At 47.4% G+C, this 24,974-nt stretch overlaps 1 protein-coding gene across 2 annotated transcripts in view; it reads left to right on the top strand.

Moving 5' to 3' along the window:
- The window catches only part of Tafa5 (TAFA chemokine like family member 5), a 202,667-nt gene that overhangs the window by 174,891 nt on the left and 2,802 nt on the right, over positions 1 to 24,974 (top strand). The gene's annotated exons all lie outside the window — the stretch shown is intronic.

The raw sequence follows: 24,974 nt of genomic DNA on the forward strand, positions 1-24,974 counted from the left end.
CTACTCAAGCAGAGACTGGCATCCAGGTTCTCCCAGCCCAGATGTTGCAGGACACAGGTGCCAGATGTGACTCTTGACCTCTAGTTCCCTAGCTGCCAGAATGTTCTATCAGTGTTTTCGGGTAGAAGAGACTTCCTTAGCCCAGACAATACTGATCCCCAACGGGGCAGCAGAATCCATGAGGCCAAGACGGCAAGGCTGAGGACCTAGAACCCCTCCCCGAGGACACAAAGGGACACAACGGGAAAGGAGGTGGCAAGTGAGATCATTTCAAGGGACACTTCTCCCCTGTGACAGCATGGTAGCGGCTCCAAAGAGGGCACCTGTGTGCCTTCCTGCATCTCACATGAGCAAGAGGAGTGGTTTGTGGTCATGGGTTGCCTTCAGTGGACACTGGGTGTTCTTGGGGAGATTCTCTGTTTGAATCCCACAACAGGAGGGAAGTCAGTGAGCCCCCATCACACAGCTGACGTAACTGTGCTGCATTGACCTCTCATTCTTAAACCTGCTTGGTTCCCATCATCCTTTGAGTCCTGATGCCAGGCCCAGTACCGTGAGAACCCAGGGAACCAACCCTTAGAATGCAAATCAGGTCTCTCGTCCACTTTGCAGTATACTGGCACACCTAGGCCAAAGCTTAGAGCCTGCTGTCCCCACCTCCAGTGTGATCAGAGGCAGCCCAGCCCAGACTCACAGGGCAGAAGAAAACCATCATGCAAGACAAAATACTTTCAGCAGGCAGACTGCCAAAAAGGAGTGTCACAGAACAGGAGGAGGAGGAGAAAATCCTGCTTGCGACCCTCGAGCAGGGATGGCCTCTCGCCCAGCAGCCCTGCACCTCGGATCGATTTAGATGCTCTCTGGACGTGACGTCCTTACAAGGACAAAGCAGACTGGATTAAAAAGTGGTGTGAGCCCTGAGGCGGGCAGCCCAGGAGCCCGCTGTCTGCACCCTAACCCGTCTTTGTTCGGCGCAAGTGATGAAAGACTAGAGTCATTACTTGGATCTGTACGCGGTCCATTCTCTGCTCCTCTGAGTCACCCTGTTCATCACCACGGTAATAGCCGGACATTTTAATAGATTCCGTGCGTAAACAAAAATGTATATGGCGGTGCTGCATCAAGTAGTATTGTAAGCAGAGGCATTCTTCATGCTCTCGGTGGATATGAGCCCAGAAACAACAAACAAAAAAAAGAGATTGGTTTGACCAAGCTACATTATTCCTGTCGGCATTTTTCAGAAGGAGAGGCATTACTGCTGGTCCCTCTTTTCTGTAATTGGGCTGCATTCATCTCAATTTTCCTTAAAGCGTTTGTTCTTTGAATTGTTTTAAATACATAAGTAGCAAATGGTTGAAGCTGGGGAAACTAGCTCAGTGGGGAGTGGGAAATAGGCCCAGTCCTACAAGATAGGTGGGTATGGGGTGAGCCCATTGCCACGGGAAGGGCATACGGCAGTGGCATGATAAGGGAGGTGACCAGAAGCCGGGCCAGCACCAAGCATGCCTGAAGGTGGCACTGGAATGTCTAAGGGTTCCCGTGAGATTAAAGGTCTGTTTAAGATTCAGGGTCTGTTTAAGGTTGTGTTCCCAGAGTAGAGCCTGTGAAACTGGGGACAAGACACATGCTCAGCCTCTTTGTGTCTCCCTGTCTGTCCCTTCTCCCATCTCTCAGGCACATTGATTGTGTGTTGGAGGCCAGGGGTGTAGGTCTGAAGTGCATGGTCCCCTATGTCAAGAAGCTGTTGAAACCCTCACAGCTCTCTGCAGGGTCAGTCTTTGGTGCTCAGTGGACACACTCATCTATCTTGGTGCCTAGTGCACTGCTTAGAACAGCGCTAAGGTGCGACCTGTTTCCAGTTTCACAACTTTTGCGTCACGTAGACACTGCTGCGCCACAGGCCTCTGCCCGTGGAATGTGGTAGTGGAGCCAGCACCGGAAGTGTCGGTCCAGCATTCTGAGCACTTAATGATTTTATGCTATCCATAGAAAAGATGGGGCTCCTGAGTGTAAATTCTACATAGGACCCCATGTCCTGAGCCACCCTCCTCCATGGCCCTCTAGACTTGAAGAAGGCTGCTCCTAAAAGGCAGGTTATAGAATGTTCCAGAAAACTGTGTTAGGCCCTAGAGTCACAGCTGAAGTAGAGCCCAGGATGATCTGTAGCATGAGTTCTAATTGGTCTTAATAATAAAAACCTGGAGTCAGCTAGTGGGATGAAAGCTAAAAGAAGCAGAGCACAGTAAGTCACTAGTTCTTAACTCTACGAAATGCTCGGACCAAATGGGGCGTCCTGTCTCTACAGGTCCTCATACTGAATGCGTTGAGCTCCTATCTCCTTCAGCACTATGTTCCTCTCTCTGCCCAACCATATCCCTTCCTATTTCCACCTACATAGTGCTGGGATTAAAGGTGTGTGACTCCCAAGTACTAGGATTAGAGGTGTGAGTCATGACCCTGTTTCTCTTTCAGACTGGATCAATTTCATATAGCTCAGGGTGACTTTGAACTCACAGAGATCCATCTGCCTCTGTCTTCTGAATGCTGGGATTAAAGGTGTGCCACCACTGCTTGGCCTCTGTGGCTAACTAGTGTGGTTATTCTGCATTCTGATCTTCAGGCAAGCTTTATTTGTTAGATCACAAATAAAATACCAACGCAATGTGTAGAAGGAGACTGCTCGTTCATTTCCCGGCTGCCCAGACCTGAATAATCACACAGAAACTATGATAATTACAACACTGTTTGGTGTATTAACACAGGATTCTTATTAGCTAGCTCTTATATCTTAAAATAACCCATTTCTATTAGTCTGTGTATTGCTACAAGGTTGTGGCTTACCAGAAAGGTTCCAGGGACATATTTCTCCTTCTGCAGCTGCATGGTGTCTCTTTGACTCCGCCTACTCACTCTCTCTATCTTTGTTTTGATTTTCCACTTGCTTTACTCTGCCAAGCCATTGGCCTCAGGAGCTTTATTCATCAACCAATAAAAGCAGCACATATACAGAAGAATATCCCACATCAACAATGGTCAACTCTCATAGGCCCTTCAGGCTCCCCTACACACAGTGAAGTTGGTACCCAGGTGACCACCCTAAGGTGCACCACCCCAGATCACTGCCACCTACTGGACTAGGCATGTGTCCAACAGGTAAGCCTTTCACCAAGAAGGGGACAAGTTCCATCTTGACAGGCAGCACATTCGGAGTGCTTCAAGTTTATTTCTCTGTGTTGGTGTAATTTGCCCTTAGACTCTGTCACATAAAAATGGTGTTGTTATCATTAAGGACAGAAGTAAATGCAGGTCTCAGCTATATCAGAAATAATGAGATATTATTGAGCATAAAAGCTGGAAGACTAGTCAGTGCCTGTGTGTTCATCATGGAAGCTGTTGAGGTGTTAGGAGGCTATCCCTTGGTCCATGGCTCCAGGTTCCCTGAGTTGGTCCTTGTTGTTAGGGTGTACAGATTTGACTTGCTGACCTTAGCCAGCTGAGATAGCAATGAGTGAGCACGAGTGGCTTTTCTGGTAGCCGACCCTTTGCAGTGTCCTCTGTGTGCTAATAGAGGCAATGAAATATGAGCCTTTGATATATGAATAGATGAAATGTGAGCCTTTGGCCTAGGTATTTGTCCTGGGATTTCTGTTGCTGTCACAAAATACCATGACCAGAAATCAAATTGGGGAAGATAGGGTTTGTTTGTCTTACACTTCCATATCTCTGTTGGTTAGTGAAGACAATGAGAACAAAAACTCAAATAGGGCAGGAACCTAGAGGTAGAACTGGGTGCAGAGGCATGGGAGCAGGCTGCTGCTTAACGGCTTGCTCCCCATGGCTTGCTCAGCCTGCTTCCTTAGATAACCCAGGACCTCCAGGCCAGGAATGGCACCACCCAAATAGGCTGGATCCTCCCCCTATCGATCACTAATCTTTAAAAATGCCCTGTAGTGGGTATTATGGGGGACCATTTTCTCAATTAAGGTTCCCTCTTTTCAGATAACTCAGGCTTGACATAAAACTCTCCAGCACAGTATTTGGGATACATCTTTTAAAAAAGCAAAGTTGAGGAATTTGTGTCACTATCCACATAGCTTTAAATTGCTCTGTTAAAATTGCACTGTTTAAATTGCACTTGGCAGGTGCATCAAGTCCTAGGGCATCTGTCCCAGCAATAGCACCAGCTTAGTGGACACTGAAGATCTGCCACCAGGTCCCCATAAATGCCCCGTCCCCTGCACTGGAGCATAAATCTCATAAATTAGTCTGCGGCATGCATAATAACCCCTAGATACATCTTGAGAGAAGAGCCCTATTGTAGGACTGATGTGTGGTACCAAGTGAACATTCTGTGTTAGACACTCTGATCCCTAGCCTAGGGAACTGACACTTCTGTGTTCTGGGCAGGTGACTTGTGGCAGTCGGGTCTCCCCAAGCCTTGGTTTTCTTGTCTGGAGAAGGCAGGAGGGTTCCTCAGCTAGCCTCACAGGTTATTGGTGTGGGAAAGGAAAGGATGGAGGGAAAAGGCTTCTGAGATATTAGGGGGTCTCTATATCTAAGGTTTTTGTCCTTTTACACCCAGCGTATCCTGGGGTGCTCACACCCCATTGACTGTGTAAGATGAAGGACCCTCTTCTGGGAAGCCTTTTTGGTGTGATAGCATTCATGCAGTGGGCAAGATCAGGGCCCTGCATCTCCCAAGTGTGCTGTTTTGATTCTGATTGAATCTGCTATATGTAGCCATGGCCTTCAGGATCTCACAGGGCATGCGGCCAACTGCTGGGTAGGCTTCCAGAGTGGGGGTGAGAGAGCTGTATTTTTTTCACTGTAGGAGAAATGTAACTATGGGAAGAGAGCACAGTGCCTCTCCCAAGTCCTTGGAGAAGGATCCATGATTTGTAAATTAATACAGTGGCTGGACTCAACAGGCTGGCTTCATCTTCTGCCCAGCTTCAAGTTACAGAAGGTGTTTAAAATAATGAAATAAGAACTCTCAATATCATCGAGACTCAAGGGCAAGAAAAGACTCCCCTTGTAAGGTGGTTTTGGGCTCCTCTAGAGAGCAAACAGCACATGTCACCAGTGATCCCTACTTTGACTGTGAGTCACCGTGCAAAAGAATCCTAGGACATAGCCGGGTGGTGGTGGCACACGCCTTTAATCCCAGCACTCAGGAGGCAGAGGCAGGCGGATCTCTGTGAGTTCGAGACCAGCCTGGTCTACAAGAGCTAGTTCCAGGACAGGCTCCAAAAACCACAGAGAAACCCTGTCTCGAAAAACCAAAACAAACAAACAAAAAAAAAAAAACCAAAAAAAAAAAAAAAAAAGAATCCTGCATATATGAGGATGGTGAAGATGGGAACACAGGAAGGCAGATGGTGAGCCACCAGAACTCTGCTCCTGTAAGAGGAACAATGGCCACTCAAGAGAATTGGCTGGCAAAGCTTACTTGGTGGACAGAGCATCTTTTGTGAATGAGAAGCAAAGAGAGGGCCTAGTTCAGACCCTTCACTCATCCTGTCTGTTCCTTGATCTCTGAGGGGAGTGAAATTAACGAAGCTGAGGTAGAACCCAAATTTCTAATAGCAGGAACCGAGTCCTGAGGCCACCTCTGACTGGTGGGAGCCTCCTGGTGGTCACATGAAAATGAGTATTTCTTCACAAGTATGAGCACCCAGGTCCAGCCTGGAAGAGGATGAAGCAACTCATATCCAGGGGAGTAAAGAGGATCTAAAGACTTGGCATCCAAACCTTTGAGTACAGGGCAACTTTGGTCTCTGCCTGATGAGATGCAGGCCATAGACTGGAGCCTGGGGGAATGAGCATTATCTGTGAGGAGGAATATACTGAAGAGAGGGCCAGGTATCCCTGTAGCAGCCCACTGGGCTCACAATGGCAGCCCCAAAGATGTTGCCTGGATTTGCTGGAGCTGAACATGGCCATGGCCATTATTATGGGATGACATGGCAGAAAAGAGCCTAGAGTGAGGGCAGACCCTCTGTGCTTTCCCACAGAGACATGTGGTGCTTGTAAAAATACTGGCAACCTAAGAGCAGAATTCAGATATGTATTGGAAGCTACAACTAACAGGACCGTCCCTGCAGACATGAAAACCACAGTGTGAGAGCAATCTTAGAACTAGGAAACAACGAAGAAGTGGAACAAAGAAAATGAAGGATACAGGTTTGGAGGTCAGGGACGGGACACGCAGCCTGAGAGCAGGGGTGCATCAGGAAGGGGAAAGATGAGCTTCAGGGGGAAGTAAGGTGTTAGAAAGATGCATGTCCCCTGGGCCAAGAAAAGTCCCAACAAAAGAAAAAACTCTACTAGATCATAGGATGGGTTTGAGTTTGTAAATGAAGGAAACCTGTGTGATAGCCTTTTAGAGGACACTGAAGAAAAATAAAGTTGGAAGAACGCAAGTCCATGGAACCATGCCGACACAAACAGTCTTGAGAGTCCATAGAGACCTGAAGCCGGAAGATAAAGAAAGCGCTGTCAGCACGGGAGACCAAAACACAATCTCCCTCATGAATGCAATCCTATTTCTAATTGCTTTGGACTAAGTGAGTAACCAGGAATATTTTCCATGACTGGGAGAGCATACCCTAATAGAGTGTTGCTAAAAAGGCGAATAAAAGATACATGTCAGATCTACTCAAGTTTCTTCTCTAGTTGGAACTTTTCTTCTGCCCAGGGGACCAAGTCTTTCTTTCTAACACTCAGATCAATAAAGCAAGAAGACCCTGAAATCAGGAAGGAAATATAGAAGAGTTTATGTGTGGGAGGAATGATGTCCACCACTGACACCAATCTCAGTGTATGATGGACACATGTATAAAACCCTAGCACTCAGGATACTGAGGCAGGAAGATCTCAGTTTGAAGCCAGCCTGCTGCTATGGCTACACAGTTGAATGCAAACTCCCAGGCCTCTTCCTTAATTTCCTCTGAATTGTGCAAAACTCTTCTTATGTAAATGATGCTCTAGTGTCACCTGTGGTTGATTCAGAATGGCCAGGGAGCTACCAGCAGCAATGTGGAAAGGATCACCCGAGGCCATCCTTAGTGTAGGGGCATCCCTCTTTGTAGTTAGAAGTATCCAGGATGGCTTGCTTCGGTCCTTTGGGAAATGGTCTCCTCAATTTGATTGACATTGAAAGCTACCAATGAAACTAAGCCTGCTGTCTGCTAAAGCACCACAAACAAATGAGCAAAGAAAATCTGAGCATGTGTGCAAAATGAGTGGAGCCAGGAGAGAAGGGTAGCCAGAAGACATTACAGAGCATTGTGGATGACAGGACATCACTGCCTGTGAAAACAATAAATGTAAATGGACCAGCTGTCACCATCAAAAAAGCAAGGACTATAAGGGCAGTTGTTCAAAATACTAACTGTTAGGAGCTATCTGAAGGTACTTTTAGCAACACAGGAAGGTTTAAGGTGAGTAAAGAAAACTGTACCAAGTGATGAGATCAAAAAGAAAGCAAGAGAGGAGATAAAAGAACTTGGAGCATGGTGATGTCATGTCAGTACAGTTACTTAATGCTGTGGTTGTTTTGCACATTGTAGTTCAAGTTGAAAATAAGGAGTAAAGTCTGGGACCCCCACAGCTGACAAGCGTGTTAGAGACACAGATGAGGAAAGCATGACTGCAGACGAAATGGCCAGAATTGGTGTTTGAAGTTAAAGGTTACATGGAGTTTGAAAGTTGTATATCTGGCAGACTGGGAGAGATCAAATCATCACCGCCAAGAGCAGGAGGCCAGAAAAGCAGGACATGGGTCCTGTGAATCCCACCTTCCCACAGATGCTTTCGTAGTTACCTGTGGAAACTGGAGTATGAGCAAGGCTGTTCCTCATATATCATCATTTTCAAAATCACCACAAAAATATCTTTAGCTCCCAGACGGAAGAGGTGTGCCAGCCTTCCTTTCCAGTCTAAATCATGGAGCTCTGCTTTCTTAAGGCCACAGAGGATTGAAAACAGGTTGTCTTGCAGCATGCTACCTCAGAGGTAAACTGGCTCGCAGAGCTTTGGTCTGTGTCCATATAAAATAAGCAAGATGCTACCTCCAGCGTTGGTGCTAAAGTGAGCCATCACTGGTAAGGTCACTGATGTGATCAGAACGGGGCTGGAGCACACTGGACAGTCACACATGGAACTAAGGTCCCGTTTAGGTTGAAGCAGAAAGAATTCAGCGTCTCTAATGAAAGGTGTTCTCAGAGTGAGTGAGTCTTTACAAATCAGAAACCGTGAAAATAAAGAACCTAGATTTGGGGTAAGCAACCATCCAAAAATAGGAAAAATTAACATTGAAATTATTAATTAGCTAAAAAAGAAACACCTGGACTCGGTCACTGTATCTTTAGACGTGTTGTTTTGTTTTTAATTTCTATTTAACCCATATTTTTAAGGCCAAAAAGTAAATGTAGAAGGAACAATATCAGTCTCGCATTCAGACTGTTCAAAAGCGCAGGAACTGCCCGTGTATTCATTGGGAAATGGGAGCTTTGACTGTATGCATGATTGTGTGTGTGTGTGTGTGTGTGTGTGTGTGTGTGTGTGTGTGTAAAATGAACAAACATATCAGAAAGGGAAATGATGTTAATAATCTCCTGTAAACTCCTAGGCTGAGGGAGTTTAATAGGCACATTCTTTAAAGTATTTAGCATGCAGGACTCTTCCTCCTAAGTAATGAGAAAATGGGAAAATGCTGGTTTAATTTCAGGAAGCCCTGATTGCAGATGTATCCCCAAGAATGGAAAAGCAACATTGCATTTTGTCACGAAGACTGAGGCTGGTGTTGCAGGGCATTATGGATATACAGGAAGCACCCAGCTAAGTACCCCTGGGGACTGAGCCCTCAGCTGTCTGAAACACTGCAGATACATCTGGGTTCCTGCTACTGCGGCATGCCTTTGCCAATGACACTATCAAATGGGACACGTGTCATCTACACCTGCAGGAAACCACAGCACCCTTGAAAAGTAAGACAAAGCCAGTGGCCATACAGCAGGGTTTGTATAAGAAATGAAGTCGTACTTCAGTTTTTCAAAGTTAGGTAGTACAAGATACTTCAGTAAGTTGTTACCTGCACCCCCACCCCAATGAGTTTCTCCTTCAGCCAGTGCACCTGAAAGGCAGCAGGCACATAGTAACTGTACATGTAAATTGTGAAAATCAAATGAGCAATACTGGAAGCCTCAGCCTCAGACTTCAGCGTCACCGTGGTTCTGGTGTTCCCAGTACTGTGTCTGCCTAAAGCCAGAGGCATTGATTGTCCTGCAGGCAGGCACAGCCCTGCAGGGAGGCCAGTCAGGAGCTTCGGTTTACCGCCACCACTGATCACTCTCTGCACGTTCTTGAAAAACCAGTGCTGGAAAGATCTGAGGTGAGAAATGCAAGCCCCGTGGGCCCCAGAAGCTCAGCAGGATGGCTCAGAAGTAAAAAATTGGACCTGCAGTCAGTGTCTTCAACTTTGAGTGTGACGTGCCCACGCACACCCTGTGGTGAAGGAGTTGGACAAGCAGTGGATACGTAGACCGGACCCAGCTGCCCTGTTTAGAGATAAAGCCTTTGGGGGAGGGGGGATCGGTTGTGCTCGCTCACATCTGACGCCACAATTTCCATTAAGTTTCCAGTGAAATTGGGAGGGGCTTTAAAGATGGTTTTACATTTTTTTCAAGGTAGTTCAGCTAGGGGGGTGTGCAGGTCCTTGCCCTGCTACAGCAGACACATGACGCCAACGTTGGCATGGAGACAAAGGTCACGTGAGAGTCATACGAGGGTCTTGGTTCTGGGCTTGAGGCTCTGGCCAAGCCTGAGCTCTGGTTCTGCCACTGGCCTAGATGACATGCGGTAAGAATCGTGTTGACAAAGTCCCAGACACTTCATTAAAGTCTGGCAATGCTTAGCGCTTGTTACTATTGTCTCCTAACCCACGGAACAGACCCTGAAATGTGGCCTTGAAATGGAGCTAAGCATTCCTAAGAGTTGGATTTGGGACACGTCAGCATTTCTGAGCATCGGCAGTTGCTGGGAGGATTGCCTTAGGATATTGGGAAAAGGGCAAGTTGGATCCTTACCACGTGCCATGTCCTAGATGAAATTCCCTAGGGATTGCAGAATGGGATGAAAACAGAGCTGGCTGGTGAAGACAGAGCAAGGAGGAGCACTGAACCAAGTTCAGAAAGAGGAAGAACTCTGCAAGCTCAAGCCCCACCTGCCAAATTCCATAGCAGCAGCTCATGCCCCCTGGCATTGTGAGCTGGGCAGCGTTCTCTATGAAGGCAGGACGTACCAAATGTGGCAGAGGCATGAATGCACTGACTTCGTGGCATGACTTACAGACTGCAGCTGCCAGGCATTTCAAGTACCACAGACCTCTAGGCTGGGGTGGAGAAACCTCTGGACTGGAGGTACAGCTCTATGGCAGATCATATGCCTAGGATGCCTGGTGCCCTTTGTTTAACCCCTAGCCCACTGCCCCCTTCCTCTCAAGGATCAGTGTCCCAAATATCTGTTCTACTGAAATCATTTTAATACGTAACTCATCGTAAAGCTGAAGAATTATAGGTAGAACCGAGGTAATCTGGAGATTGGATGGAGCAGTGGACAATTTTGCATGCTGCAGAAACAGTCAACAGAGGAAAAGGAATGAGATGTGGGAATTTCCAACTCCTGCCGTGTGAAGCAAGAATGCAGAAGAAAGTGTGGAGGTTCTTCTCCTACCATAGTTGATAAAAACACAAATGAGGTGGCAGTCATCAGAGACATTGCAGTTGGTTTTCTCTCCTTCCAGCTACCTCTGTAGCCTTCTAGAAGATACGAGGATGCATAAACTCATCAGTCTTCTGGAAGGTGTATGGACAGCATCAGTCTGGATAATCAGAGAGAAGTGTTCAGTGCACTTGGAGCCCAGGGTTGCCATTGTTCAGGAAATCGAGCCTAAAGTTGGCACAGGACCCTCAGTTCCACTCCTCGTGTTTTTCTACCCACGAAAGAGGATTGCCTGGCCATACACGTGCACACCTGTTCATCGTGACGTTGTTCAAGCAGCCAGCCACTCAATGGCCAGGTGTCCATCAGTGGCCAGTGGGTGAATAACTGTAACACTGCCCTCAGCTGTGAAGAGGAATGGGCACTGCTGCTTGCTGCCATGCGGTACACCTTGTACGCTTCGTACTGCGTGAAAGAAACCAGGACTGAGTCCTCACTGCGTGCCTCTTCTGCTTCTGTAAAATGGCCAGTCTGAGAAGACCAGAATGATAGGAAAATGCCAGGAGCTTATAGAGAAGGTGGATGATGGCTGATTACTGATGGTATGGTGTCTCATTGAGAACACAAAATTAAACTAAGCCAAACTGTGGTGGTGATTACCCAAGCCCTGTGAATATACAAACACAATTCCTGATTAAATATCATTAAATAGCACCATCTCCGTAAAACAGCTACCGTGGCCATATTGATGTTGTGCGCTCCACCTAGGGAGATTTGCTCAGAATCATCTCACTAGCCTGAATTCAGGAGCCCTTTCCTGATGGACTTCAGTGCTGTGCGACCATAACATCTCTTTGATGCCTTGAGTCCTGCTCAGAACCTGAAATCTAGCCAGCACTCTATTCCCAAAGCTCACTGCTGGGCTGCAGGGTTTAACTCTTCACCCTGCGGCTCAAGATTCAAGATAGCAAAGGTGAACCAGATACTTGCCCTCGAGTCCCTATCTCTGCTCTCTTGGGGGTCTGCACCCCTCAAAGGTATCCAGAGCACCTTAGCTTCTAGCTCTGTCCCTCAAGGACCTACTGCTGTGGATCCTGTGGGGGAGGGATGTCACCTCACCAGGGACCATCCTCACTGCTAACCGTCACTTAATTGAGGAAGGAGGCTAAAGCTAGGGGTGTGACAGTTTGATGTGCTCGTGCCTAACCTCATTCCAGTTTAAAATGTATAAGAAGCTAGTTCTTCCTGGGCAGGATGGGTTAGTTTTCTATTGCTGCATACTGAACTCACAGACTTAGCAACCCATTTTGGCATGCCTCTGAGGTCAGGGGTTCCACTACTGACTAGCTTCTCTAGCAGGTATACACTATAGCTGTGTGCACACAGTATATGATCCCCACAACATTTACACATTCACACATATACCTCATCCATGTGTATTTCTATCTCACAGCTATATACATGCATACAAAACAGCCATATGCACACAAGGCACATGTATTGCATGTATACATGAATCATACGTGTATATATCATACCTGCAAGCACATACATGTACATGCCACTCCCACATGTGCACACACATACACCACACCTGCTTTCACTCACAGATACATTCACATACACATGCACATATAGCCTACACCATACATACAAATACACTCACACATACACATATTTGCCTGTTGACTAATGATTCTGTCCCACCAGGTCCCACAGTCATTTAGTCCCAAATAAATACACAGAGGTTTACATTAATTATAAGCTGATTGACTTATTAGCTCAGGCTTCTTATTAGTTCTTCTAACTTATATTGGCCCATAATTCTTGTCTGTGTTAGCCATGTGGCTTGGTACCTTTTCCGGTGAGGCAGTCACATCTTGCTTGCTCTGTGTCTGGCTCCCTCTGTGTCTGGGTGAGGACTGCAGACTGAAACTTCCCTCTTCCCAGAATTCTCATTGCCCCGCCTCTACTTCCTTCCTGGTCACCCTGCCTATACTTCCTTCCTGGCCATTGACCAATCAGTGTTTATTTAAAATAGAAATGACAGGGTGCAGACCATTGTCCCACAGCATTTGCCAGTATTTTTCTCATAGGTATTGTGGTCAACCAGCTGACTGAAGCCATCTAGTCCTAGACTTTTTTTGCTTGGGAGATTTTTGATGACTGTTTCTATTTCTTCAGCAGTTATAGGTCTGTTTAATTTGTTTATCTGGTCTTGACTTAATTTTGGTAAGTGACAATCCAGAAAATTGTCCCTTTCTTTTAAGTTTAACAATTTTGTGGAGTACAGGTTTTTATAATATGACTTAATGATTCTCAGGATTTTCTCCGTGTTTGTAGTTATGTCCCCCTTTTCATTTCTGATTTTGTTGATTTGGATATTCTCTTTCTCCCTTTTGGTTAGTTTGGACAAAGATTTGTCTATTTTATTGATTTTCTCAAAAAACCAACTCTTTGTTTCATTGATTATTTGTATTGTTTTCTGTTTCTATTATTTTTTTTTTTATTTCAGCTCTCAGTTTGATTATTTCCTACTGTCTAGTGCTCCTGGGTGAATTGCTTCTTTAAAATCCCACACTAGAGAGCTAACAGAACACCTGAAAACTCAAAATGGATTTTAAAGCATTGAAGGCAGAACTATAAGTACTATATATTCAAATTCATTTAGAACTCAAGCTGATGTTCAAGAGGAGCTAGGTTATTTAACTCACCAGTGTATGCCGCTTGTACCTTGCTTAAAGCAGTGCTGCAGCCAGTTCTCCCTGTAACAGTTAAGTTGGGGACAGTACACATATAGCTCAGAGGGTCCCAGCATCGCGTCATAGCATAGAAGGGCTGTCTGGTTCTTGCTTTTCTACTCTCCGTCTAGCCACATGTATCCAGCCACAGTGTCCTTCAGCAGCTAGTGACACTCCACTGCTGTCACTGGGTAGACCTTTGCCTCAGCCCCTCTAGTCATGTCTACCTTCCTCCCAGCTCAGGTTCTGGAAGTTTAGCTGTTGCTGGTTAAGGGGGATCTCAGGAAGAAGCATGTGATGTTCTGTCCATCTTCCTGAGTGTGTCCTGGGCTGCTCTCATAGCCTGGCCCTGACCCAACCAGCAGGTCCTAAGTTATTCCAGGGTCTTGAAGAGGCACTATCTGAAAGACATGGGGGGAGAGAGAAACGGACGCCAAGCAGTATTCCTTGTCAAGGCATCCCCTTTATTGAAGCAAGTTTCATGTCTTAAGTACTCCTCAGAAAGGAGCTAGGGCAAGGGGGAACTGAGGAAAGGGGGAGGGGAAGGAGGGGCTTGGTAGCTAGGCAACTAAGTGGGGCAGTTTGGTAGCTAAGAAGGGCAGTTGCAAGGTCAGTGGCTAGAACACCTACTGTTAGTGATAAGCAGGAAGCCATGAAGACACTCTGTGGTGCTTTCCAGAGCTTGAGTCTCCACGGTCAGCACGTAATGTTTTGGCTAACTTTAAGTTTTCTTGTCTCAAGATTTTTCCTTCAAGGCCCTGTGAGATGTGAGAAAGGTGAAGCCTGAAATGGCTCCTGACATGGCCCTGCTGTACTTGTTCTGTCTGTGCCTTTGTATGAGGGTCTGAACTGTCCCTGTGTTCTCTGCTCTGGATTGGGGCTAGTCACCTGGGATTGCAGGCCTACCTGCCTTTCCTTAGCTGCCTCTGTGGGGTCTGCTTGGAGGTGGGCTTAGGACCTAAAGAGCTGATTCTTTACAGTCCCGCTCCTGTCCTCCTCTGTGTGGGTAGAGGGTGATCTCCCATCTTCTTCTGGCTCTTATTCAGCCCAGCAAGAAGTTCATTTCACCTGCTATCTCCGCCAGCCAAGAAGGAGCAATATTAGCAGACCAAAGGGAACCTTGGGAGCTGGAAGAGGGTCAGGGGATCCCATGACGGCAGCAAGGAGAATAGGGAATGACTCCTGCTGTACACAGTGGAGATCAGGACCTGGTTGTTCAGGGCCTGCTATGCAATAGACAGTCTTTGGGGTTCTTAGAGGATAGGGGAACCCCTGGGTGCTGTGAAGGCCTCTAATTTTTCTCGAGGCAGACTGCCCATGGGCTTCATTGTGGAGGTTAACAGAGGTATTTGTTTCCGATCTCAGCCCATCACAGCCCTTGCCCATAGTCAGGATAGTACACAGAGACTCTGGAATGGTGGATGCTAATCTAATCCAGCAGTGACACCCCAAACCATCTTAGATGCAAGTGCCTGTAGTACCTGAGTCCTGCCTGCTTTTGTGGGGTTCATATGGCAACAGTGTGGGAGCCCCGTTGGGCACAGGTAGGTGGCCTCTAACCTCAGAAGCTTAACTTGTTAACAGCTCTAAGTGCAGAACTCTAAGATGTGGGTGTGCACTGAGCCAGCTCCCTCCATAGCCTCCATAGAGGAAGACTCCTTGTGCCTTGCCAAGTCTCTGGTGCTCCCAACATTCTTTGGCTCATGATTGCACCAGTTTAGTCTTTGCCTCTGTCTCCATGTGGCTGTTTCTAACAGCACTGTTTGTATCGGTGTTCAAACCCCAAATCCTGCCCTTGTAACAACACCAGCCATTAGATTACCATCCTCCATAATCTATCTTACCTTGATTACATCTGCTAGAACCAAGGTCAGGGTAGACAGGTCATCCCGTCTACCATCCAGGGTACCAAGAGTAATTGGGCACAGTCTCTGTTCCCAGTCACAAAGGCACAAGAGCCAAGTTCAGAAGTTCAGCTTTCCTCCAAGGCTAGCTGCATAGGCAGAGCCCTCCCGCTGAGGAGAGAGTCCGCATCCACTCCTCTCTGGTTCCCTCCTTGTGAAGGAGTTTGTTTATGGAAGATCAATAACTACTTGATGGAAGGATGAATAACTGTGGGCAGATTCCTCGGGCAAGCCCAAGGCTTTCCTCTGAGCGTCCTACGAGTCCTGAACATAGAGCCATGGGTCCCAGTGGGCCCTGGAGTGCTTCAGTGATCACACCCCATTTTTATACTGTGGGGAGACATTGCTTGCGAATTTTATCAGGGCTGCTGTTTGCCATTGGGCAGTTTGAAGGTACATGTCTGTGCTGGGCTGTCTGCCCAGCCTTCTGGCCTTAGATCTAAGTCACTTTTCAGAGCTCTTGTCTTTGACTGTTGGCAAGGGCTATTCCAAGATAAGCCTTAGTCTCTGACATTTCCTGGGTGAGGGACTTTGTCTCCTGGAGGTCGACCCTGGTCCTCAGGTAGCAGAGTGGTGTTGCTTACCTCAGGTCTCCAATGGACTGAAAATGAGGCCAACTATGGTGCAGCTCCACCTTTGGAGATGGAGCAGCAGATCCCAGGAGTGAGAGCCAGGCACCTAGGCCCAGTGCCTTTCCTGAGCCCTGCAGTTGCTTCTGCTACTGTGTCTTGGGGAATTCACATTTAGGTAGCCCTAAGCAAAGGCTCTCTGCAAACAGAACCCAGCTTAACTAAGCTAAGTAGCTCACACAGCTGCTGTCTGAAGATGCAGATCTGATCAGATGCTGCCACACAAACCATGTCCTGCTGTCTTCTTAACCAGCCTGGAGGGGCAGGAGGTCATTCTGCTGTGTTCCTGGGACCATCGTCAGCCAGGCAGGGGATCCTGGATGCCTTGAACCTGAGTACAGGTGGCTCCATACTCAGCGCTGTCAATGTGCAGGTTCCTTATACAGGAACACATCTTTGTCGCCTACAATGACCCATCAGGCCCTTCATCCAGTTACCAGCATGCTATCAAAGTGTGCACGGTACTTATTGTTTCAGGGCTCAACCCTGTGTGTTGACTGCAGAAATGACCCAGTGCCTTTGAACCCCATTTCCATTCTCAGCAGATATGTCCTTTTGCTTAGAAGTCAGGCAGTACCTGTTGCCATGTATCCTTCAGTCCACCCCAGTCACTATGAGTGCTGAGCTGGAGTCTGCAGGATGCCAGAGTAGCCTTGTAACTGCTGTGTGGCTCTGTTGCCCCGAGCTCACAGTCAGACTGTAACCCCAGAAGTGCGTCTGGGTACCAGCACTGTAGGAAATGATCCAGAGAAGTGCCACCTGAATAGCTGGTTACTCCTGGTAGCATCACCCTCTGGCCTTTCTCTCCTGGGTGAAATGAGCAGAGCAGGTTGCAGGCTGGCCTTCCTTGTACTCATTCCACTAGGGTGTCCTTTGCGGCCCAGTATGTGTTCTCAGGAGCTGAGTCACTGCGGTGGGTGTAGGACTCCCTGGATAGTGCATTCTGGAAGCAGGCAGACGTGTCTCCTGGAGACAATCATCTTGTTCCAACTGACAGTTGCTCCCTCCCAGATGTGAATAACTTGCAGGCAAAACTTAGAATGGAACCCATTTGGTCATGAAGGTTTGAAGGCTGGACTTACCACTAAGTGCCCCAGGACTGTAAGAATAGCCAGGGCAGAGACACCCCACCCTAGAATGTCAGGGTCAGAGATACCCAAGGATGTTAAGCTGGGCAAAAACATTCCAGAATGTCAACTATTCTCTTTTTCATCATAGGTTGCCACCTTCTGCCAATCTCTTCATTGGTAAACACTAACTTAAGCTGTAGCTATGTTTGAACCTAGGGAAACTTAAGTAAAAGGAGGCACATTTTATGTATAAACCAGATGTTCAAAAAGTAATATGTAGTACAACACTGGGCCTGGAAGATACATTCTGCCCTGGGGAGGGACTAGCCTTAGTCCCTCCTGTGTGACAAAGTAGCCCAGCGGAAGAACAAAGCAGGAGGGATACACAGCAGACTGGGAAAGTCATGAAAAGGTATCCTGGTTCTCATCTCTGAACCATGATGGTTACCATGATGTTGGGGCTTGAAGTCTTAGACTCAAGATAAGCTATAAGTTGCTGGGCTGAAGATAGACAGGCCATGAACATGATACCAGAGGACCAAACCCTCTGTTGCTTCCCAGACATGACCAGATGGGCTCTACCATCCAGACATAAACAAACGGCCTGAGCAGGGTACCCTGACTCCCCACCCTTCATAGTACTCCTTGGGTGCCTGGAGTTAACCTACCTTAATCCATGTTTCTAGTGTTTCCTGATTGTCAGGATTTAAAAGCATATGGCTAACCATACCCAGCCATGTGTTATGATTTTAAATTAAATCACAGACTATGACTGCCCTCTGTGGATCTGTGACTTGACAGTTGTGAGGCCCTGGCTCCTTGCAAGTTCTATCTTCCTGCAGGAAATGGAACAATCCATAAAAGAAAGGAGATTGCTGGGCACAAGCTATTGCCAAGTACCGCTCTTCCTTCCTTCCTTCCTGATTTTCCCAGGGTCTTCCTGTGGGGTCTTCCACTGTCCAGGAGACAGACATATCCTCACCACAGTGTCACATGAAACTCTTAATAAGAATAACACAAGTCACACACCCGGGGACAGAGCAGAAGGGTTGTTTCTGAATGATGCTTTGCTGGTTCCAGATTGAAGGCAAACCTTGCTGTCCACCTTAAAGAGGTGATCAGCCACAGCATCCTCACTGGTACCCAGGTCATAGAAGTGCCCGAGTCATGTCCTTTGATGTGAGCCATATCCATACCTCACCATACTGCTGTCCATCACTCAGAATGGAGCAAAGTACAATCCTGTGTGAGTGGATTGTTCCAAACCAACAGCCTCAGGGATTCTTTAGGGTTATTCTTGGAGTCAGTCTGACCAGTGCTCAGTCTGAAAAGCCAGAACAGCCACATACAGGGAAGTCAACAAACTACACCTTTGAGGTGGATAGGACTGAACCAGAATAGTCTCTGCTGGTGGGAGCATGGGATCACCACCCTGTCTAGGCCAGTCACTGGGGGAAGTCTCATGAATCTGCTGATACCAGATTAGCCTAAACCTGGGTACATAGTACAGAACAGCAGTGCCAGCCCCAGAAGGCCCGAGGTTAGGCTTGTGCCTATTAACCTTGTCAACTTGACACAACCTAGAATGGCCTGGGAAATCTCTGTGATAGATCATTTACGCTGGGTAGGCTTGTGGCCATGTCTGGAGGGGTATTGTAGTTCATGTGGAAAGATCCAGTCTACTGTGGGCAGCACCATTCCCTAGACCAGGAGCCCTGAACTCTATGAGGTTAAGTTGGTGCAAATGGGCATCAGGCACTCATTTCTTTTTCTCTTCCTGTGGATGTGATGTGACCCACTGCCCCAAGTGTCTGCCTTGATGTCCCTGAAGTAATGAACTGTGTGACCTGGAACTGTCAACTGAAAGAGCTTTCTCCTGACATTGCTTTTTGTCAGGATCCTTTATCCCAGTGGCATAAATGAGATTAGGAGAGGGCTCACCTCGGCTGGCAAGTCTGTTTTACCTCTAAGTCAAGTTCAGTTCTCATCTGGGCACTAACAGACAGAGCCACAGCCCCGTGGGCAGGTGAGAACTCAACGGGACAGCAGCGGCAGTACCCTATGAGCTGTAGGCAGCCCACTGTGGAGCTCAGGATAGGGGCATAGAGATCACCCCTCTGTCTGGAGTGTTCCCATGGCATCAGGGAGACACTCGGCACCACCAATGGTTTAGTGACAGGTCAGACGTCCAAGAGAGAGGGCATTGTAGGCAGAGTGAACAGTCACCTATCTGGGATGTGATATCAGTGTGAGCTGAGTTCCCAAGTCATGCCAGGCCTCCTGGTAGGTTTGCTCCTTGAGTTCAGCTTACAGGCTTTGCGGGACACTCTAGCCATTGGTGGGGTGGGTAGCAGGGAGAAAAGGCCTCTGTAGTGCCCTTCTTGAGGATGGAGCAGAAAGCAAGGCCAGGTAGGGTAGGACCACAGTACTGGCAGTGAGCAGGAGATAGGAATGAAGTCATGTGATACTTACGGGACATGTATAGGTCATCTTGAGCCTTATGACATGTCCAATAGGACCCCAACAAGCCTGGAGACCCTGGAGTGTCTGTTGTGCCCTGCTATTGGCCGAGTGGGAAGTTGGTGCTCAGGTAAATGAAGAAGGATGTCATGTAGAACCAGGAAGGCTTCCCATGTATCCCCTAGGTCTATCCTCAGAATACCATGTAGACATGGTGGTTCCTAAGGGACAGAACAAGGCCTGTGTGGAGGTGGGAATTTGTTCCAGCATGGCACTATGCCAAGGCTTGGGTGTGTTCATTACTTGTTGGGCCAGGTACTTGTAAGTCACAACCATGGACGGGACAGTGCCAGGACTTCCCCTAGCCATAGAATCTGTGCCACAGTGTGTTCCCATCATACTGCAGATGATTTTCTAGGGCCCTGTGGATTCTGCCATCATCTCAATCCCCTCTGGACCTTGCTTCATTCCTCGGGGCTACAGCACTCAATGCATGAGTTCTACATGAAAGGGCCAGGGGGACCAGTGAGCAGTCACCATCATTGATAGGGTCATCAGGTGGGCACAAGTTACTGTCTGAGACTGTCACTCACTGTCTGCTAAGCTTTGCTGTAAATGGAGACTCTGCTTTTATTTCCCAGCCACCCAGACCCAAATAATCACACAGAAATTGTATTAATTACAATACTGTTTGACCTATTAGCTCAGGCTTCTTATTAACTAACTCTTACACCTTAAGTTAACCCATTTCTATTCATCTGTGTATCGCCACAAGGCTGTGGCTTACCTGTAAGGTTTCTGGCATTCTTCTCCATTGGCAGCTACATGGCATCTGCCTGACTCCGCCTTATTTCTTCCTGCATTCATTTAGTTTTCTTACCTACTTATATTCTGCCCTGCCATAGACCAAAGCAACTTCTTTATTAAGCAATAATAATAAAACATATTCATAATATACAGAGGGGAATCCCACATCACTTTGCCATATGCCTACCTCTTTTTCCTATGGTCTGTCCCTGAGCACAGCCTCTGGAGACACCATAATCCTCATTCAGTGTCACATTCAGGAGAGTATTGGGAGATGCTGGTGCCTGAAGACAGCCAGTCAGGGTCTGACTGCAGACCAGCCTACTATGGCTCCCAGTTTCTATACCAAGCAGAAGGATACTGCACTGCCCCCTGTTTTTCCCCCACACAGTTTGGGCTCTGAGGCAGGTTTCTCTGTCCTGTGTGGGCAGGATATTTGGTCTCAGGTCCAGCTGAAAAAGACAGATCTTGGATTGTGCTGACCCATTAGATGGAGTATCTGGGGACATCCAGGACCAGAAAGGGACAGTGCTCAGCTGGACAACTGGGAAGGGGAGCATGAGGTTAGAGTGAGTGGGAAAGTGATGTAGCTAAAGGTCTAGGACTCTCAAGGGTAATATTTGTAACCAGCTCTGGGCATGCCTGGTTATACAAGTCAGTTATCATGGGCACATACATGGAACACAGATGGCATACTGCTGAGATGGCAGTTGTGACAGTCAGCAACATATGAGTCACAGACTTGGGCCCTCTGGCTGGCCTTCCCCAACAAAGATTGATGTTGGAAATCCATCATAGCCTGGAATGCATGAGCCCAGAAAGGCTTGTGGGTCCTTCTTTTGTGGCCACATAGGTGTAGTGCTGACCAGACTGCTCTCCCAGAATCTTGTCCAATAACCCTGCCCTCCACTCAATCCCAGAGTGGTTTGGGGGCAGCTAAGAAGAGACCTATTCCAAATGTCCCAGCCTGGGGGTCAGGCCCTACAGTGATCATTCTGTAATGTTAGATCATGTGTGGACATGAACTTCCAATCTTTGTCATACTGCCTCTGTAATTCTTGGGCAGCTGTGGCAGTGACATCCAAGCTGAGAGCTGGAGACACCATGAACCATCCAGCACTGGTCTCATTCAGTAGCCAATGAGGAGCAGCAGTCCTCAGTGTCCCTCTGTGTCCAGCATGAGGACCCTTGTCAGAATGACAGTCACGTCCCTGGAGGAGTTCACAACACCTACCTACCACCCCCAAGTTCTCTCCAGAGATCTTTGGCATCCCCTTATTCTACCTGAGGCCCCCTTGAGACCTGGAAAGGGAGGTGGCATGCACAGTGCCTGTTTCGGTGGTTAGGTATTCCAGAAGATTCCAGAGCTCGGTGCCGAAGAGGCTGCTGCAGACGGAAATCTGTAGAATGAGCCCTCACTGTGTCGCCGATGGAGGAAGCCGACATGGAAGGATTAGTGAAGACCTCTAGGAGGGTGTGGTGGAATTCACCAGAGAAATCCCAGCACTCCACACTCAGAGGCTGTGACAAGGAGGTTCAACCTGGGCTATGGGTGTCAAAACTCTGTCTAAAGGAACAAATGAAGGAAGAGGGAGGGAGGCCGAGCCTTTGACCAGTGTGATATAAATAAAAGCAAAAGGTCGTGGATCGTTGGCCTACAGTAACTGTGCTAGGGAGCCACAGATGCATTAAGTAAGAAAAGCGAATCTCAGTGACACACCACAATGGATAGGCGTACCCAATGACAAGAAAATGTTTTGGGCGAATGACTAGTACCGCCAACCACAAAAAGAAAGTGGAAAGGAGACCAAACAAAATGCTGCTCTGCCACTTGTCAGACTAAATGGAACATGTGGACCCTCACCTCACTTCACTGAAAAAAAAAAAAAAAAAAAGCACTGGAGGCCCAGGAGCAAGAGCAGGACTTTTTAATTCTAAGGCTCTGAAAAGTCAGGCATACCCATAGAGAGCAGGCATGCTGATTAAGCATAGGCACCTTTTATACTGCTAATGCGGATATGCAGATCCCTTTGTCCCATCCCCCATAATCAGGCTCCGTAATCAGGAGGGTTAAGTCTTACATGTCATCTCCTCTGCTGCTTGGGTTTGTATTTCTCTCTCTTGTATTTTTAATATTTACTTAATGTCTGTCTGCATGTATGTCTATACACCAGGAGTATGCAGTGCCCATGATGACCTGCAGAGGGTATCAGGTACTCTGGAACTGGAGTTCAAGATTGTTGTAAGCTGCCATGTGGGTGCTAGGAAGCAAACCCCGGTTCTCTGGAAGAGCAGCCAGTGCTCTAACCACCGGGCCATCCCTCCAGTCTATGTCTGTATATTCCTTTATTGAACTAGAATTTGTTCTGGGAGTTTCACACAATGTTTTTTTTTTTAATTATATTCATGGTTTAAAACATTCATAGATTCATCTCTGATTTGTAAACTATTTTTTATCAATTCTTAAACAGGATTTTAATTTTTATTTATCTTTCAAGTTGGCAATAAAGTAATGGATTTCATGAGAGCATTTTTCATGCTTGTGTGTCGTTATACTTCAGCACAGTAAAACCAGTAGATAACAGCTCTGTAGCCAATATTCCATTAAGTGAGACAACAGAGAGTGAGGAATAACGTCTCTGCTCGATAAGTGTGCGGCATCTTGGCTACAATAGTGCATTAGTGACAAGGCCCTCCAGGCAGAGTGCACTTCCATGTGTAGAGTGTCAAGTGGCAACTGCCCTAACTTGAGCTGTGTAGGAGAGTTGGGGCAGGGTCCTGTCACCATGAGGCTGAGACCAGAGTAACTAACCTCAAGAAGATCTGGGCAATCCCCTGCAGCTGGAGCCAGCCCCGCTGAGCTGCCCTCAAACACTAGCCCTAGAACTGTGAGCTGCGGAGCTGCTGATCTTGTGAGCTATCCATGTGCAGCCATCGTGTCTGCAGACCCAGGCAAACTCAGAAGCAGGAGCTCAGCAGGGAGTGGCCAGCAGGCTATCCCTGCTGGCTGGGTGGGAAGCTGCCTATGAGCTATGTCCCAACAGGTCCATGCTCAGGGATGGCCTCACTGACCATTGAGTGACCTGGCCTAGTGAACCCTGCTCTGTGACGCTGGCACCTGGGGGCAGGGTCTGGGAGGGAGAGGACAGTCAAGAGCTTCTGTGCTTCTGGAAAGGGTCGTTCCAGCCAGTCCTGCAGTATCAGGTAGAAGGCTTTAGGTGTAGGGAGGGGGAGCACACAGGGCTAAGCATGGCCTGCTTGGTCCCTCACCATGAAGAATCTTCATGGTGCTGGAAGATAGGAGGGGTTTATAGTGGAATAAGAGAGCATGAACAGAAACCAGCTGTGTGTGTGTGTGTGTGTGTGTGTGTGTGTGTGTGTGTGTGACAGATGGAGTAATACTAAGACCTTCCACATTGTTCCTTTCTAGAAAGAGCAGAGACTATTGCTACAGAACAGTGGTGGGAGAGCGGCCCCCAGAACACATTTAGAAAGAGTGACTTTTTGATAATTCAACAATATATTTGTCTTCCAAGGAAATGTCACCAGATAACAAATGTGTGTGGTTTCAGCTGTTGGTTTTCCTGTGTTTGCAGACAGCCCCCATCATCCTATCATATCTAACAGTCACCTTCCAAAATGTGCTGCAGACACAGACCACAGACCCATCAGTTCAGTATGACAGTAGAGGGAGGGGGTAAGCATCCCTGAAGCCCACACCAAGTCTGTCAAGCCACAGAGAGAGGTAGGATGCTGTGGTCTTAGTCAACATCTGTAACAGGGCCTGCTAGCTGGGGTTTCTGTCCTACCCAGTTCCCATAGCCGGCAAGTCCCAAAGAAAATCACACAGAGGTCTCCATAAATTATAAACTGAATGGCCCATTAGCTCAGACTTCTTATTAGTTCTTATCACTTATATTAACCCATTATTCTTATCTATGTTAGCCACATGGCTCGGTACCTTTCTCAGCAGGACACATCTTGCTTCTTCCATGGTCTGTGCAGGACTGGGAGGAATGGACTTCCTCCTTTCTAGAATTTTTTTCTCATCACCCTGCCTCTACTTCCTGTCTGGTTGACCTGCCTATACTTCCTGCCTGGCCAATCAGTATTTATTTAAAACATGATTGACAGAATACAGACAGTTCTCCCGCACCAAACATCTGTTAACTATGGTGTGAATGCTGTGTGAGCTGTTCTTAGCATGCACTGTTGAGGGATATTGATAAGAACAATCTGAGCTTTTCAGACACAATTGCCCCGGTGTGTTTGGTAAGTATGCAAGGATACAAAGAAGCTGCTACACCTATAAACTTGCCCAGTCTATGGAGTGTGGCTGCCACCAACAATCCATGGTCTCCCTGAAGCCCCCCTACCATGGCATGTGGCCTGGAGAGGCCACTCGGCAGCTGGAGCTCACTCTATGTATATATACCAATCCCATGTTCTGGAATAAGTCCCAGGGCACTTCCCCAGAGTGACAGAACTGGAGTTGTTAGTAGGGGTGTTAGCGTTCATAGTTTGAGTGCTGGTAGCCCCAACAAGCAAGGCCCATCATCCATCCTAATACAACAGAGACCAGCCTTGGTGAAAAGCAGAGAAAGCAGATTTATTCCACTCAGATACAGTAGGAGGAGGAAT

The sequence above is a fragment of the Chionomys nivalis genome, chromosome 17 (assembly GCF_950005125.1).
Source record: "Chionomys nivalis chromosome 17, mChiNiv1.1, whole genome shotgun sequence".
Lineage (NCBI taxonomy): Eukaryota > Metazoa > Chordata > Mammalia > Rodentia > Cricetidae > Chionomys > Chionomys nivalis.